At 46.7% G+C, this 17,812-nt stretch overlaps 1 long non-coding RNA gene across 1 annotated transcript; it reads left to right on the top strand.

Annotated features, from left to right (window-relative positions):
• The first annotated feature begins 618 nt into the window (after positions 1-618).
• LOC108496749 lies at positions 619-15,873 on the top strand. Its single transcript, XR_001874575.1, has 3 exons — positions 619-788; positions 14,725-14,876; positions 15,817-15,873. It is a non-coding gene; the product is annotated as an uncharacterized LOC108496749 (long non-coding RNA).
• The last annotated feature ends 1,939 nt before the right edge of the window (positions 15,874-17,812 follow it).

Raw genomic sequence — 17,812 nt, 5'->3', positions numbered from 1 at the left:
TCTCAGTTTTGACTTTAACCTTCAAGTCAGGTTTCCTTCTTTTCCCAACCCCGCAGTGCCAAACCACTGCAGTATCAAACATGCAACAGCATCCTCCATCTTCTAATCATCTTTGGTACCACATTAGGGTGGAGGGACATGTAAGCTGCAAGCCTCCAGACCTTCACCTGCGTTTTTAGGAGACTGCCATTTACAATGCTGGACTAGGAGATTCATGCTTCTGGCTATCTGCATTATCCTTAATTTCTATAATGGAACATCATCACTGAGGGGGGAATTACACAGAAATTACTTGCTTCAGGTACTGCATCTGTCCCATGTTTAAGCACAGTGAGAAGGTCTGATGTTTTTCCCGATGTACCACATGCTCTTATTCCATTTCTTTTTTCCCTGCATCTGTGGGCAATTCAAAGTCTCACCATGAGACCACCTGCACAGGGATACAGCCCACAGAAGGTCTCAGTTGTGGCTGCAGCAAGAACAGTTTGGAACAATGTAGAATTTTTCCAATGTGATAATTAAAGCATAGCGTCACCTATATATGCTTGCCCTTCTCACCATAGCTGCAAATTTTGAATTCTCTCATTTTTTACTTTCAGGTCTGACTGGACACAACTACCATCTTGGGGTGCCTGACTGGTTGTCTGCAAGGGAGGTGTGTAGACATCAGCTCTCTCTTTCCCTGACAACTTGTTGCTGTGGTACAGCACAGGACATGAGCAAGATGCTCCATAGCATCTGAGATGGCAGTGAAAATCCTGTGACAGAGGCAAGATCCTTGGAGATTGGTATGTTTTAACAGGTACAGTGTTTTCCTTGAGAAATAAGTGTAAAATATTTACTACCTTTCACTCTACTGCCCTTTGACAAAATTATGAAAAAAAATTTCACTCAAAAGAAAGGGGAGAAGAAGGGATTTATGGTAGGGAATTCCTCATGTCTGCATATCTGTTCTAGAAATGGAAAATGTTCATGAGCTGTATCCAATCGCTTAATTGAAATCTTTTCCCAAAACGCCACCTCTACTGTTCTTAATTCTGGGTTGGTACCATTCTGAATCTATACTTTGAGTTCATCCTAAAATGACACAACACTATGTTGAACATGCCTTAGCTACCATTGCAGGAGTGTGGTATGAGACATACCATTTCATACATGGCATGGAAAGTATGATAGACCAATACTGAACTCAAAAGCATGTCAGCAAGTTTCTGGGTGAAGTTGCTAATCAGTATGCCCTGTATTTAATGTGCTTGCACTCTCCACACATCAGTGCAGTGTAGAAGTACTGGGGGAAGCGCCATAGGTGACATGCTGTATTTTTCTGAGGCTCTTGTCTTCCACTTGTCTGTGCCTAAGGCCCTTGCCCTCTGTGAGGATCTGTCTAGGAGCAAGTGCAAAGTTCAAGAGAGATGTCTGTGATGGTATTATGACATGATAGGGGTGAGAAAAGAGGGAGAAAACATTTGCTGATAATCAGAATGTGAAGAAATTAATTTCAGTAATTTCAGGCTTGTGTTGCTCAAAGGTCAGTGTTCAGTGACATTTGACGGGAAATGAGAACTTCTCAGTTAAGATCAACAAGACATCACTGTTTTTCAATGTTTCTTGAACACTACAGAAGGTGGCTTAAAATGCTCCTAATTCTTACCATTTTTCTACCTCTAGAAAGTCCAACAAAGTCTGGTTTTCATACTGATTTAAGTGTCCTGAAACTTGGGCTTGAAACCTAAAACCTTCCTCATCCATGTCCCTCCTATTAGTGATGAGACAACAGGATCACAGATCCTCTTAAGGATCTTAAATTAAAACCCTTTCTTCCAGTGCTGCTCTTCTTGTCTCCATTTGCTAATTGTGAATATGGAAACTTGATAGCCAGAGACCTCATGCTAGAGCCTTACAGATCTACAGATTACATAGCTGTAATTAAATTGATGAGAGTAGAGGGAACGGAATTAATATTAAAAAAAAAAAAAGGAAGAAAGAAAACAACAACAACCTAACCCCCAGAAATCAAATCCATGACAATTACTTTAAATGTGTGGTATGTGGTCAGTGACATATGAGTCACTTGAGCCTATCTTTATAGAAGTAGCAAAGTATGAATAAAACACCCAGCTGGCATGGTGCCACTGTCCCTGTAGCTATATCAGAGCATGACAGCAGCCTGCATTGTCAGCTAGAGGCTTATTGTCATCAAGGCCAATAGAAATCTTAGTCCTGGTGCTTGCTAAGAGTCATCCTATACCTCAACGCTCTATTGCAAGTCTTCCTTGAAGCTGTCTTCCATAACTGTATTTCTCTTCGGCGCCTTTACACCCCCATTTTGTTTTCATGATTCCAAGAGAGTTTTCAAAAGAAGTAATGTAGGTACCTGTGTCTTTTCCTCTCATAGTTATATTGCCCACAACACTAACAGCTCTGCGGTGCAGGTTCAACCTACACTTGCTTTAATGAATCTGGGCTAACATGGAAGCTGGTTGTTGCCTGCCAGGATTAACAATCCAATGCATGGAAGTCCACTTTATGTGGTGTGACCATGGACCTTGGCCAGGCCCAACCAGATTCTCCATTTGAGGACATGAGTGTGGCCAGTGCTGAACCATTACACTTGCTCCCTGCAGCACAAGGAGGTCCTCTGTGAAAAGGAGATTGTGGGGTAATGGATATTGGCAAAGCCTTTAAAAAGGTTGAATTGGCATCTGTCTAGAATGACGTTGGTTATGGTTGACTCTGCTCCAGCTAGACGGATAGATTAGATAAAGCAATACAGGTGCCTTCCAGCTCTGCCACTCTGTGACAACTCCCTTAGAGCAGTCTGCACCACCATTAGCTTGATGAGCCATCACAACTAAAACATAAAGAGGAGGCAAGAGCCTATTTTGGTTTGGGAAGAGAGCTTGTAGTAAATTAGTGTACTTCCAAAGCTCTGATTGTGTAGATACAAATGTAGCACAACTGCAAATGTTGATAAACTGCCATACTCTAAAACCAGGTCCATCTCACCCACCCTCTGTTGCCAAGGAGCAGACTAGAGGGAGGTTGGAAGGGCAAGATTAGTTTTCCAGAAATAGCTGGTCTTCTACGCTGGTCTTCTACTCTTTACCAGCGTGCTGACATTGCAGCCATGTTGTGCTAAAAGGTCAAATCCATTCAGTTCCTGTGTTGTGGCCCCATTTCCCAGGGTGGCTCACACAGCACACTTGCTAACTCACTCCCACCCCCAGGCTCAGGTGAAGCAGCCATTTCCCTAGAAGAGGAAACCTGGAAGAGAGAAGAGTTTCCATGAAGTGCCAGATGGATGGTTGGGAACACAGTCCAACTACATGGCTCAGCTGCACTTCTCAGCCCCATCCCCCAAAAGATCAAGTCTCTTCTTAGTGGCTCTAAATGGGAATAACGCATGAATTCCCAAATGAGTGAGGGAGTTATGCAACCATGAGGCAACTGATCTCATGTTCATATCGCTGGGAAGCAGAGGAGCCTTCCCCCGCATCTTACCCAAGCAGACAGTGAGCGGGGTTTCCTTAATGGGAATCCCTCCACTGCTTCTCCCCCAAATCCCCAGCTCATCCATGTGGGGTGTGCTGCCTGTGCATCAGATGGGTGGAATGAGGCTGTCAACTTATTTTTCATTCAAAGGTTTAGCTGAAGATAGATTTGAACTCCACACATATATTTAAAGGGAAGTTTTTTCAACAAGTGTAGTAGGCTTAGTCTGAAATGCCCACCTCTATCCATCCCTCTCCTTCTGGAGAAAGGAGGCAGCTCAGTTTGTTGCCTCTCACTATATCTGTTTGTAAGAAAGTTGTGAGGGAAAAGCTCAAATATGTGGGCTGAACACTCCAAGATGAAAAATAACAAAAGCAAAAAAACCACCATGGTCCTCATCAGTGAGATGACAGCTTGAGTTGCACCCTGAAGTTGGTGCAGACTAGCTGGGGAAGGAGAAGGGCTTTGTCCTTTCCCAGCGGTGTGGCACGTGTATGTGCAGGACAGGTTAAAAAAGACTCTGATTGGGAGCTCTCCCACATTCCCAAACTTTCCAGCATCTTCCATCACCTAATTTTCATTTACTCCGAGAGTTCAGAACCATTTACAAGTCATTGATGTATCTCACCTTGTGACTAACCGAGCTACTCCTGCTGGGTGAGGTAGCATGACTTACCCAGGCCAGGCCATGACAGAAGCAAGAGAAAGCCTGAGGAGCATCTGTTCCCAATGCTTTTCTACCTGTCAGGCCATGTCTGTTCTCTCTGCACAAAAGTTTGGGAAAAACTTGGTGCCTGAATGGGTTTTCCTGGGAGACTGGGGTGCATTTGCATGAGCATATCCAATAATTAGGTAACTGCCATAGCTGGTGAAGACCAACTTCCTCCTAGGAGGCCACAGAGGAAGATGACTTTCCCTACCTGTTGTGGCTGGGGAGAGGGGCTGAACTCTGACCAGGAGGTGGGGTTGGGAGACAGGTCATGGCCCTTCAGGAATGGATTTCCCCAGTGTCACGGGGACAGCCCTCCAGGGGAAGAGCTAAAGCTCCCCACACCAGGTGTCCGAACAGCTACACTAGAGCCTTCTCTGCCCTCTCCTCCTCAGGAGTGAGAGAGCTTTGTGCTAGGGCTGACTCAGCTCAGCAGGGCATAGAGAGATACCCCACCAGGCAGCCCTACCAGCACCAGGGCTGGGTGGTACCAGCATGACCGCAGGCATCTGCCATCCCAGGCCCTGTGTGCCCACTCACCGGGCTGCTGGAGCTACAGCCAGACTGAGCACGGGAGTGACCGCAACATGGAAGGGTTACAGTCGGGAGGGCTGCTGGGGCTGTCTCCCCCCCACCATGCTGGACAGCAGATGGGGAAGGCAGCTCTGACTGACAGGTGTCCCTTCATGAGAGAGTAATAGGAAAATTACTGGGATTTCTGCTTCTGTAAACCATCCTGCCTGGGAAATAGCCAAGCAGAAACATCTAGGAGAAAAAAAATGAAGCATCTGCTTGATCATATGAAGGGTGTTGCCCTAAGATGGAAAAACTAGCTTTATGTCCCAGCAATGCCACACACTACCTCTATAGCCTTGGGTGAATCACTCAACTTTCATTTACCCAGCTATAAGTAAGTGCAAAGGGTTTTTTCCTTTTATATTTATTATTTACTTTTTCTTTTCACATATTAAGCTCCTTGGGCAGTCTCTTAATACCCAGCATGTCTAGCTCCTCACATGTTATGGTGCAGATCTTATTCGGTTGTTTACCTCCTCCCATAACATAAATGAAAATTCACTATTAATATCCCTGTAGGAATACTGAGATTGTGAGAGGCTATTTTGGGAATGACAGGATGGAGGGGGGGGGAAAAAGTATTTTGTTAAAATGCAGACACTGCCCTTCCTAAGCCAGGCTGAGTTAGCATCCCAGAATTGAGTAATAAATGCTACTTTTTTTCTGTGTCCGTCCCTTCTTTCAGCCATTCTAAGCTGAACCTTTCTGCTGCAGTGTATGTTCTGTCCTCAATTAAAAAAAAAAAAAAAGGTACAAAATAAAATAAACCCCTGATAATATAATTCTTCTCCCACTGCCTGAGTCTCTGCACCAGGGAACTGTGAATAATCTCCCAGTGCAAACAGCCCCCTGTGTAAAAATAGCAACACAACTGCAAACTTCAGGGTAATCACTGCTTGATTTCAAAATATTTGTTCTGCTCCTGTCCTGTCCTTTATCTCTCAGACCTCTATATGTCACTAAAGCAACACTGGACAGCTCCTCGCCAGGTCTGCCTCCTCCAATGTGCTCCATCATTATTAATGGAAACAATCTCCATCTCGGAGTATTTAAAAATATACCCTTTTCTAAATATAGGCAATCTGCGTGTGCTTAACTACTACAGGGCAGAATGAGAGAGACCAAAATATTGACATGCACTGGGTGTGTATAATTTGTTTTGATTCCTGCTCCCCCTGCCATCTCCCAATACCAATCTGTATATTACCCACACACCTTGGAGGAAAATCTGTAATTATTTAGCACAAGGAATGTATCTGCTGCTTAGAGCCTGGAGTTTCCTTTGTTTATTTTTCCATCCTCTGTCCAAACGGTGTCAATGAGAGTGGAGCTTACTGAGCTATTTATAGCCTCTCGCCACACTAGGCTGCACCTTGCCAGCAGCAGCAGCAGCAGCAGCAGCAGCCTCCACCCCCCGGGGAAACAGGATGGGGCAGGCCATGGGGCAGGGCAGGGCACGGGGGCCCCGGGCAAGGCGAGGAGGGCAGGTGAAAGCCTGGAAGTCAAGGAGGGGAGGGAATGAACCAAAGGCTGTATGCAAAGTGGGGACCATGGCATGCAAGGTGGAGAGGAGCAGGGTGCAGGTGGACCAGGGGAGCTGTGTCAGGTGCTTGTCAGGGAATGGAAACCGGAAACATCAAAAATTGTTTTGAGAGAGATTTGAGGAGGGATGTGTCAGGTAGCTATTTCCTGGATAGGATGGGGGCTTTGAATTAAATCATATTGGGTCAACCTTTGCCTGGGATCAGGGAGTACTTGGGAGCTGGTCAGAGCAAAACTTGCCTCTTGGGAAGTGGGTTTTGGGGAGTGCAGAAACAGCCCATCTCACTCAGTACAGCAGGAACATCTAAAAAAAGAGCAGTACTGGAGTTTGACCCATGGGGAGGGGGCAACTTGTCCAGCAAGAGTCATAACTGGGACTGGGGAACTCTGGGCTTATGTGGCCTATTGCCACAGGGGACTGGGTTCAGGGTGTGCTCCCCATCCCTTCCCCAGCATCATCGCTGTTCTAGGGTGGCAAGCTCTGACCTTGGCTGCAGCAGGCAGGCAGAACCATGACAAGTGTGTGGAAACACCCCAAGAGGGTCTCAGTGCCTTCTCTACAGCCCCCTCGGCTCTCACTGAGCCTTTGCTTCCCACACCGTGCCTGGCCCCTCTCCCTGGGGGTCCTGCCTGCTTCCTGTGCCCCATGGGGGACATTTTCCCACCCCTGCCCGTGGGTGGATTTGATTCATGCCTGGTTTTATGTGCAGACGTGCTGGTGGCAGTTCCCTAAAAGGGGGTGAAGGCAACCTACCCACTAACAGAGGCAGCTCTGGGGCTCCGTTTGTGGCTGTGTTCTGTTGTTGTTAGCGTTAATAAGCTTGCCCTTGGTGCAGTCTGCAGGGCTTGAGGAGCTGACTAAGGAGCAAAAATCCAGGGAAGGGGGAGAGCGGGAAAGGGAGCTCTCATTTGGGAGTGTGTGTGTGCATGCTCTCCCTTGAGTACATGTCCAGAGCCTAAGGCCACCCTATTTTTCTAACGGGGTGCAGGGAATAAGCTGCAGTTTCTGCTTGAGGTATTGCTTGAGCTGGCAGGGAGAGCTGGGCTGGCCAGATGGAGGGATGAGAGGGAGGCAGGGAGAGAGAGGCAGGCAGGGATGGGAGGGGGGAGAAGGGAGCTAGACACCTACGCAAACACAGAGTGAGAGGAGATCCTTGGATGCAAACACAGACACAGGCGTCCTCCTCCTCCTCACATGCCCCTGATTCATTTCCACATGCCATACACGTGACATGCTAATTCAGGGCTACTACAGAACTCCAGGGCGAGAGAGGAACAGGAGAGAGAAATAAAACCCAGTAAGGCACCGAACTGCAGATTTTTAAAGGGGATTCAGTGCAGCTTAGCCGTACTCCCGCCCCGTGCTCCCTCCGGGGGAGGCAGAGCCGGGCTGGCCTCGCTGGCAGCCCCCCCGCCTCCTCATGCCCCACGCACCCCCACACCACCACCTTGCGGGAGTGGCTCCACGTGAGCCCCGCACACAGAACCAGTACGGTGCTAGAGCACATCCCACCCATCCCCGGGACACACGCGGTTACATCAGCGGCACGCTCCCCTCCGCGCCCCTGCGGCACCACGCGGGCTGGGGCGGCCTCAGCCTCTGCCCTCCTCCCCAGCACCGGGGGCCTGCCGAGCTCGAGTCTATTTTTAAATACAGGCACATAAGTCCTACGTGCTGGGGGGCGAATAAGCTCCAAACAACCCCGTTACAAACCCGGGCATCCCCAAGGTAAATGTAGTTACCCGGCAGTGGGGCAGGAAATGCTCCGCGTCGCAGCCCCCTCGCTGCAGCCCACTCCCCCACCACTGGCTCCGACTTTCGGTGCCCCTGCCCACCTCCATTCCCAAGCTGTGGCAGACTGCCTGCCCTGCCTGACTCCGACAGTCACATCCCCACTGTGACAAGATGCTGAAAAGGAGGGGAGGTAAAATACAAAATACAGCTGTGTCTGTCAGTGGGCTGAAGTACCTCTGGCAATATGACTGCTCCAACCCCACTGGGGTTTACACCAGGGTTAACAGATAGGATAGTTTTATCCTCTGTATCTGTACCCTTGCCCAGTTTATGCGGCACTTTCTTACCATCCACTCGTCCAATGCTGGGTCCAAAATGAATGAACCACCTGGATTCATAATTTCTATCATGCAGAAATAACGTCAGTACAAAGAGGTCTGCAGCCCATCACCAGCCATCTTCCTCCCACTTCCTGTTTAAGGCTGCATCAATGCAAAGACCTGAAGAGCTTCACCCCCTCAAGCACTACCAGGTGTGCCAGAGACATGGGGAGGGGAAAACAAACTTCCTCTTCAGAGCTCCCCCCAGCATGAGGAGGCAAGGACTCTCATCTCAGCCATCCCAGGTGAGACAAAGAGGGGACCAAGTCCCTATTCCACACCAGAGCAAATGTGGTGAGGAAGAACAAGCACCCTCTGAACTGCACTGGGAAGTGGTGGTGGCCAACGGCAGCAGGACTAGACCTCTCCCCAGCGAACAACAAGTGATGGTGGAGGCTTCCACTGCCCTTCGGGGTTCGCCGTGAGCACCCCTAGCTCCTATTGCATCAGGTCAGTCTGATGGGGACTGGGTGGGCATGACACAAGGATCTTAGTGGAGTTACCTCTTTGTAGCATGGAGAACCAAAGATATTTTGGGCTATATTGTATCCTGGGGATATTTTTGCTAACTGGACTAACCCTTCAGACTTCTCTAACAGGAGCTCCAAATCTAGGAAGACAAAAACGTCTTTGCCTTCTCTTGAGCAGAAGCATGTGTGTTTCACCTTTGAAAAGCATATCAGTGAAATTTGGGTTGCAGTCCTGGTAATTTGTTCCTGAGAAAAGGTAGTGGTTACAACTTTTTATCCAAGTGTTGCCTACCCTTCTCTTTTTGGGAGCCAGTGGAGCTGGACCCTGGCCCCAAGAAAGATAGCAAGCTTCTTGCTTCTGCCTTTCTGAGGAGGAAAGAGAGAGGATCTAGTTTAATGGCTCTAGCTCTCCCCATGTATGAAGGGGCTTTCTTGGCTAGACTGAATATTTTGAACCAAGATCTGTGAAGGAGAATACACAGCAATTCCACATTATCTGCCACCATTTATATTAGAGACACTCTGCTCACTCAGTAGAAGAAACCTGTGTTGCTTCATGCAAAGAATAAGAGGAGAAGGTGGAAAGCATTCGAGTTAAATATTCCACCCAAGTATTTTAAACTGACAGTCACATGAAGTAAAAAATCCCGCAAGCTAAATAAGACTGTGTAAGGCTTACTGAAAAACAAGGCTTTCTGTCTAAGGCAGAGGAAACAAAGGTCACTCATAACACCCACTAATGTTTGTATTTTTAAACTCTTATTATGTCCATTCTTAGAGGCCCTAATCATGATCAAGGTCTTTGTGTGTATGGATTAGAAGGTAAGATATCAACCCCAGAATGTTTTTAATGATGTAGACAGACAGTTATGGTGGAAGCGGTCACAAATGTACACGTGCAGAAGTGTGTGTGTGTTTATGTGTAGCATCCTATCTCTTTACAGTACTGCCCATGAGCACCACAGCGCAAGATGCTGCCCCCAAAATAACAAGGAAATCCATGACCAAAGAATGTGCAACTGCAAGTAAAGACCAAACTGACCTGAGTGCTTAGCTCGAGCCTAACAAGCTGCTGCACCCAAGCTGGCATTGCAGTCCGGGAGTCCTGCCTCTCCCTGTCTCCAGTAACCATGAGACAGCACTCCTTCCCACGTTTGCAGGAACAATGATTTTATTTTTTTTTTTGTAATTATATTAATACCTGTTCTTCCCTCATGCTAGCAATTTGGTTGATTTCTTGTTTATTGCTTTTCACCTTCTACCATCAATAATTCAGCCACATAGCCCCCAGGAGGTGGAGAACTAAATACTCATTTTACAGAGACTTGCCTAGGAAAGGAGTGATATGATAGCTGGAATCAGATCCCTGGCATTCCTGGTTCCTAACCCAAGCCACAATCCCAGAGGTGGCAATCCCACAACCTGTGATGCCAAGCCTCTTGCTGGCTTTTGGAGTTTTGTTCTGGTTTCTGTCTCGTTGAGTTTTGCCAGGAATAACAACTGCAGGATGTGACCCTGATTGTAAATGAGGTCCATAGGTGGCTTGTGCACTATCAGTCTTGCTTCTTCTCCTCTGGTCTTTAATCTTGTGTTTCCCAAATCAAAGTGTTGTACCCGGATCCTCTCAGGATCTGTGGATTAGGTCATGGGGTTCATTTCAGTGCTCAGTAAAACCTGGTTCTTGTAATTAAACTGCTACCATTGTCAACCCCAGAAAATCCTGTTTTAGGGACTGGAAGGGGTGAGGAGAGAAAAGGCTGTGAAGAATCAGCTCCACTCACGCTCTCTAGCGAGTGTCTGAGCCATATAGGTCAGGCAGAAGCCATTTGCTGTGCTGTACCTGCTCCATGGATGAACAGGGGACTGCATTCAGCATATATGTCAGCTGTCTTCCTTTTCAGTTCAATTCAATTAGCTAAACCCTTCTTAAAACCCTGTAGAAATAAATATCCCTCTACTCCTCAAGCTACTGCCTTTTTTTTTTTTTGGGGGGGGGTGGTTCTGTGCGTGATGTCCCTCCAGCTCATCCTTCAAACACCTCGGCCATCTCTTCGAGTGCCGTGGGCTATTTTTAACTCGTGCGGGTTTGAGCGAAGCCTCCCCGCGCCGGATTCCCCCCGCGCCGGATTCCCCCCGCTGGGGTGCGGAAGGGGCTGGCGGCGTGGAGCAGGGAGCGAAGTCAAGCCACAAGGGGGCATGTGCTCTTCTAATTCATAAAATGTGCCTTCATTGACAAAAATGCTGAACAATTGGTGAATGGTGTGTGCATAAGTTAATGCCGCTGGAGAACACACGGGTAGTGACGGGGGAGCTTGGCTGGGGGGCTTGTGAGCAGGGGAACAGAGAGATGGGGAGGAGTGGCAGGGCCCTAAAATGCATCAGGGGTGTCTCTGCACCTCTCTCCTGCTGATGCAGGGAGCTCTGGTAAGAGGAGAGTCAGAGAGCCTAATTCTGCTCCCAAACTCCACTGAAAGGAATTACAGTGGTAATGCCAAAGCCGGGAGGATGTTAGCAACAGTCACAGGCTCGAGCTGGCTCTGAGGATGCTTTGTTGTTTTTTTTAAGGTTTTGTAGCAAATGCGTTCAGCTGCCAAACATTTTTAATTCCTTCACTAGGTGAGACAGTACAAGAGACTAATGGCTAATAAGGATATTTACACACAGAATATTTATTTCTAAGCAAACCTTACATCCACCTGCATCTCCTAGACTGGTGTAGCTGAACCCATCCTCACCACGGTAAGTTCCCCAGCTTCTGCTGTCTCTTCCTGCCCTACAGCGCTCTTTCGGGGCTTGGGTAATTTCACCAAAGGACAACCAGTGTAGAGGGAAGAGAAATGGGGCTAAGCACTGAACAGGGAGCCAGGACCCTTGGGAATGCACCCAGCCCTGCTATGGTCTCCAATGTCTGTCAGTACTCTGATGAATTAGAGGAACTAGGAACTGCTAAAGACTACTGTGAAGTCTTGTTTTCAAACAGATTTCCCAATGCAATGGATAAAAGAAAATACGAGATGAGCAGAAGTTTTTCTGTCTGAGCATGTCACAATAAATATTTGGTTTATTGGCTTTTTAAGGGTCCTATCTTCTCAATCCAAAATGGAGTCAGGTGTACTGGGAGTCAGTCTACAACTTTCCAGTATATGAGTCAAAATGTGCAGCTCATCACCTGTAATTCCAGTGACTGCAGTGGAGTTCAGACAAGGATGAATTTGACAAAAGAGGACTGATCAGGATTGTCCTGAGAAATATCAGAAATGGGGAGGCAACCCTCATTCTGCCTGCCCTGCTAGCTCACCTCCTTCTGCAAACCTTCTCCTCCAGCTGTGAGGGCAATGCAGTCAGACCTTCACTCACTGTAGGCTGTGCCTAGCCAGCATACACTGGGGTCTTCCACCAGTCCCTACAGACTGCACTGAAATAAGGGACAGGGTTGCAGAGGGTGTGTCTCACCCCACTCCCCAGATTATTCCCTGCTTCCCTTTCCTTTCTTTGGTGGGGAGGGGAGGGGAAAAGCCAGGCAGTAAAGAAAGTACCAGCACTGTCCCTACAGCACAAAGAGAGAAGGTACAGGATTACTCCATAGTGACAAGCTGATGTGTCCCAGGAAGCACCTTCTTGAGTAACTAGGCATGTAAGAGCCAGGCCTACAGCCACCATTGTTTAACTTTGATGATTCAGCCTTCAAGCCCCTTCACCTCATTTTAAAAAGGCAGGAAAAGCCCTGTCATGCAGGTCAGAAGATCATGTTGCCCTCTATCTCCATCTTTCCCCCTGTACCGGTGCAAGCAAGACATAAGTGCTGCAAGGTTTTATACAAAACAGAAGAGGGGAAGCAGACTGGATTTACCTGCAGCACGAAACAGATTTATCTCTTGAATGAGATAGCCCAAAATGGCCTCTCTGAGAATTTTGGCTAAATTCAGGAGAGGTAGAAATAAACATGCAAAGGGCTTTCTGTCATGAAAGATGCTCTGACACAACAGCAGTGTGTGTGTATAACATTTATTGGGGAAATCGGCAGGAACAAACCCAGCCTCAAGTATTCTAAAGCCTGGGACATGGTATGCAAGGCTGCTGCATAGGAGTCTCCTGTCAGAAACTGTGTGACTACTTCATGCTGCTGACAGCAATACCACTCCATTAAACGTTTTATGTGTGGCATGGGCAAGACTTTGGGAAGTCTGGCTTGCCCCTGGGACATGATTGGTTAGGCAGGATGCAGGACCGTAACCTTTCATTGTCTTTACAGTTTTTCAGGCCTCTGGTAGTGCTATAGCTGATCATGATTTTAGTTTTGCTAAATTCCAGATAAATCCTCCTGCACTCTGTGCAGACCTGAAATTTCCCTTTGGACTGCAAATTGTGAGGGTAGCCCTTCCCTGCATGGGAAAAAAAGACATCTTCCTGTGACGTGGGGCTAGACACAGCCACTTGTTCATGTGCTGTGATGCCTGTGTAGCCTGTAGCCTCTAATATCCCTAAAGCCATGTGCCATGAAGCCTATCCAGATTGAAAATCTCCTGGTTCTTTTTCCAGGACTGAAGTTCCTGCAGTAGTTCCGAATAGTCTTTAAACACAGGATGCCAATTTGATTTAAAAGCTGAAAATAGCAAGATGTGTCTGTCCCACCCACCATGAAATTTGGTAACTTACTTTGTCCATCCTCCCTCCCCTTTTCTAATTGTTCTTTTTTGCACAGTTCCCCATTTAGACTGCAATCTCTTTGTGTGCAGCATGCTCTCCTATACTTAACCACAAAGCACTTTATGCACTGAACTGCTTTTTTTTCACTATTATTTAGTGCTCAGAACATTTGTTGCTGCACAGGTGGTGTGGTGTCTCCCTGCTCTTCTAGAAAATTCCAGTAGTCATAAGACTGAGATGTCTAAGAAGTCAACAATGAAATGCCGAAAGAAATATCCCTTCCCAATACAATCTTAACTGTGAGTTGCTGGCATTAGCTCCTAGAAATGGCATGGCAAAAAGTGAGGAGCCTAATAAATAGACCTGAGGCACTCTCTTTGGGTGTGCTGTTATTAGAATTACAGACAACAAATTGGAAATCCAACATTTATCTGCCTTTATGCTGAGTGTGTTGACTGTAGCTGTATTGATTACCTGTTGGAGCAGCTTGGAATAGCCAATATCGTGATACAGTGCAAGGTCTATGTTGAGAGATGGAGCACGGTTTTTTTGGTTTGCCAACAGAGATTTAGCCAATGTGCCCATAGTAATCCCTTGCTGCAGGAATTGTCCACAGCCTAGTGGTATGATCTCCTGGTCACTGGGGGAGGTGAGCAAGGCCATCTCACTGAAGGAATCTATATAGAAAGGGAAAAGTCAAGATATCTTTTAGTGTCTTATATGTAGGCTCAGCACTTGAACAGAAGCCAAGCCAAGCTTGCACCTGTTTGCTTGTGTCACCTTGCCTTGTGCTTTACCACAGAAAGGGAGACATTGGACTCTGTCCAAGAGACCTCCATACTCGTTTCCAGTGTGCCTGCGACGGTGGGTGAGGGCCCGGCAGAGGCAGAGTTGAAGTTGCATTGCAAACAGCAATGTGTGCAACAAAATTGTGTCTCTTCTTTGCTTGATTTCACCCTCACTCTGCTTCTCTACTTCTTGAAATGAAATGCAGGAAATTTAATTCCCTCTAAACAAAGTTCTGGGATATCAAATATTTTTCAATTCACACACACACACACACACCCCCACAGAAAAATGCAACCTTTTCCATGTCAAGAGCCTGGATCCCCATACTGGATTTGGTTCACCGTGTTGCACACTGCTTCCCTCTTTATGCTCCTGTGTTTGCAGGTACAAGCATGAAACTCCAAAGAGGAGCTGGGGAAGGACTCTGGAGTAGCCTGGAGCCATAACTACACTTAGAAAGGTGGAGAGGACAAATGTGAAGGGAGCACATATGACAAGCAAGAGACCTGAAACAAAGCACTCCAAAGCCCTGTGAGGTATGGATATTGGTTATGAAGTTTGTAAAGCTCAACTGTTCAGCTTCTCTCACTTCTTTCCACTGCTTTCTTTCATCCACCACATTCCTTTTGGCTCTTTTTACTCCTCTACGGTGCTTCAGGTCTTCTCAAATCCCTTCCATTACACCCACACTTTGTACTTCCATGCCTTCTGACACCCTCCCCTTCCTCTCCATGCATGCACTGTTTGCAGCTGTCCTCCCTTGTTTCCTCCCACATCCATCTCAGCTTTACCCTTCTCCTTCCCACTTCTCACATGGAGGTTATTTGACATACCTGTGGGCAACAAGGAGCGGGGCAGTGCTGTGAGGTGTGAGTATACCAGGTGCAGGATGGCAGGACAGGGAACAAGAGCCAAGGTCCAGCCCCAGGCTGCTCCTGGGGAAGGGAAGCCCTTGGGAAGGAGGTTGAGAGCTCTGGAAATTCAGAGGCTCATTCTTGGTCAAGCAAAAGAGCCACATGAAGGAAAACAGTGTCTGCACAGCTCCAGGTGCCTCTGGCCAGAGACAGGCTTGGTGCCAAGCAGAATTCCCCTCTAACTAACATACTCCGCTTACACAGAGGGAAAAGGAGAGTGCTTCTAGCTCACTCTCCTCACAGCCTACCTGGCCTTCATTCTCCACCAGGCCTCTCATCATACTTTTGGGCTAGGGCCTCAGCTCTACTTCCTTGTCTTTGTTTCCTTCTGCCTTCTAGCCTCCCCCTCTAATTGCTTTTGCCTTTCCAGTCCTATACTCTTCTTCCTGTGCTCTACTCCAGACCCTTCTCCCTTCTGCATCCAACCAACCCAGCCTGCCCCTGTTCAGTCAGCACATGTGCCCCAAAGCTTTCCCTCTGATAAGCACCCCCAGAAAGTAAAAAATTTAGAAACTCTAGAACAGTCTGTGCTAAAGGGATTTTTTTTATCTGTGACTTGCAGGCACAGATGACCAAATTGCTTGTTTTTCTTTGGCTGCATTCACTTTGCTTGTTCCAGGTAACCTAATCCTGTTTTTTTAACTGTCTTCTATGTTCCTCCACTTAGTCCTTGCTGATTTTTCATGACTACTTACGTTTCTAAAACAACATTGGACTGTTTATTTTAGAGAACTCACAAATGTTGTTTTTAAATGAGAGATAGTGAGGTTTGGACAAAAGGAGCTCTTGCAAAACACAAGAAACTTGTACATCACTCTGTTCCCAAAAGCTGTCAAGAGAAGTCACCCTGCATAGTGCATGGGTGCAGCTCAGGTCTAGCCAACACCTCATGTCACCTGAGATCACTTAGTTATTTTACCAGCAAGCTGCCTTGAAACCTTCTTGCTTCAGCACGTCTTACTGCTCATGTGCACCTCACCTCACTTTCTTTGATTTGATAGTTTGCCACAAGCTGATGTGGGGACTCAAGCTCAAAGGTCAGTCACTTTTGCAGCAGAGTGTCATCACCACTGCAGAACACCAGTAGAAATTAATATCCAAGAACATGCCAGTCTGAGCAGGACCAAAACTTCTTTTTAAAAATTAATAGTAATAATAATAATAGCCATCATCAACAGTGATACAAAGATGGATGAATGTGTGAATGAATAATTCATATAATGGCCGTGCTTTCATTCTTTTCCTATTTGTCCCTCAGAACTAGGAGCGGAGCCTCTGTGCACACCAATGCTAGTCTTGGAGTCATCAGCAGTCTGCAGATACAGTTCCAGCTACAGTACATGTGTAGCCATTACATGAAAAAAAGGGATGTGTGAGATGCCTATCTCAGGCAGGCTGCGCATCTGCAACTTCTTGCTCAAATGACTCCAAATTTGCCCCAAGTGATATTTATCCAGGGCCTCTGGGAGGTTCATTAGTACTGCAAAAATCAGATGGAGCATGAGAATATTGAGGTATGTTGCATACTTCCTTGTTAAGCAGAACATGATGCTCATTCTTCACTATGGTAGAGCAATGCACACTCTCTGGGATGGATCTGAGTGTATACAGTGCTGAAGTATCGTAAGTAATAAATGGTGCACCCAATAGTTCCTAGCTGCAGTGGTGATTAATCATTTAGGCCCTGATCCTGCAAACATGCATGAGTTTAACGTTACTACTATGAGTAATCCCCTTGATTTCAAATTAGATTAGTCACAGTCTTAACACTTGGCACGTGAATAAATGTTTGCAGGGCTAGAGTCCTATTTTTGGCCTGATCTTGCAAATTATTACTGTCTAGCACAGTGCCTCTGTTCCTGAATACTTTCACCGATTAAAAAAAAAAAAAAAGCCTCAAACATTCTCCTGAACTGTGAATGTTGCAGGATTAGATCTGCTGTGTGGTACGTATGCACAGCTCTGCATAGCATAGGTCATGGATAGATATAGCTGTATCTGGCCATGGTTGTGTGCTTTGATGCAAAGCACTTGAAAGCTGATCACCATCAATGTTTTTTTACTGTCCTTTACCACTGGTTCTAAAATTTAGGTCTTCCCTCTACAGTGTAAACAGAATTTTCCTCCTATTTCTTTTTAAAGAAAGAAAGAGAGATTAAATCAGTTTCGCTAAGTTAGGGTGAAGAAAATAAGGAAGCAAATAAGCAGCTTGCAAATTTAAGTCACCAGTCTAATCAAATTCCTCTGGGCTGCGGTGTCCTTTCTGTGAAATCAACCTGCATTAAAGCGACTGGGTTGCTGTTTGTGAATGTACCATCTCTGCAAATTACCGCTGCTCTGTTGCATTGTGTTTGTATGAATGGGGGTGACATGTGCTTGCCCACAGGTCCACGTGAGAGAGGTGGGGTGAGGAAGGAAGGATATTTTTAAAATGAATCTAGAGGGAGAAAGTGGACGCTGCAGCTTCATAGAATGTGAATGGTATCCTAAAATAACCCCTGTCATCTGCCCACCCACCCACTGCCAAAATCAAGGTGCAGCTCTTTCATTTAAAATTA

Source organism: Lepidothrix coronata, unplaced genomic scaffold (assembly GCF_001604755.1).
Source record: "Lepidothrix coronata isolate B3197 unplaced genomic scaffold, Lepidothrix_coronata-1.0 Scaffold1, whole genome shotgun sequence".
NCBI classification, from domain to species: domain Eukaryota; kingdom Metazoa; phylum Chordata; class Aves; order Passeriformes; family Pipridae; genus Lepidothrix; species Lepidothrix coronata.
The sequence above is the reverse complement of the archived record's forward strand: the minus strand, read 5'-3'. Positions and strand labels throughout refer to the sequence as shown.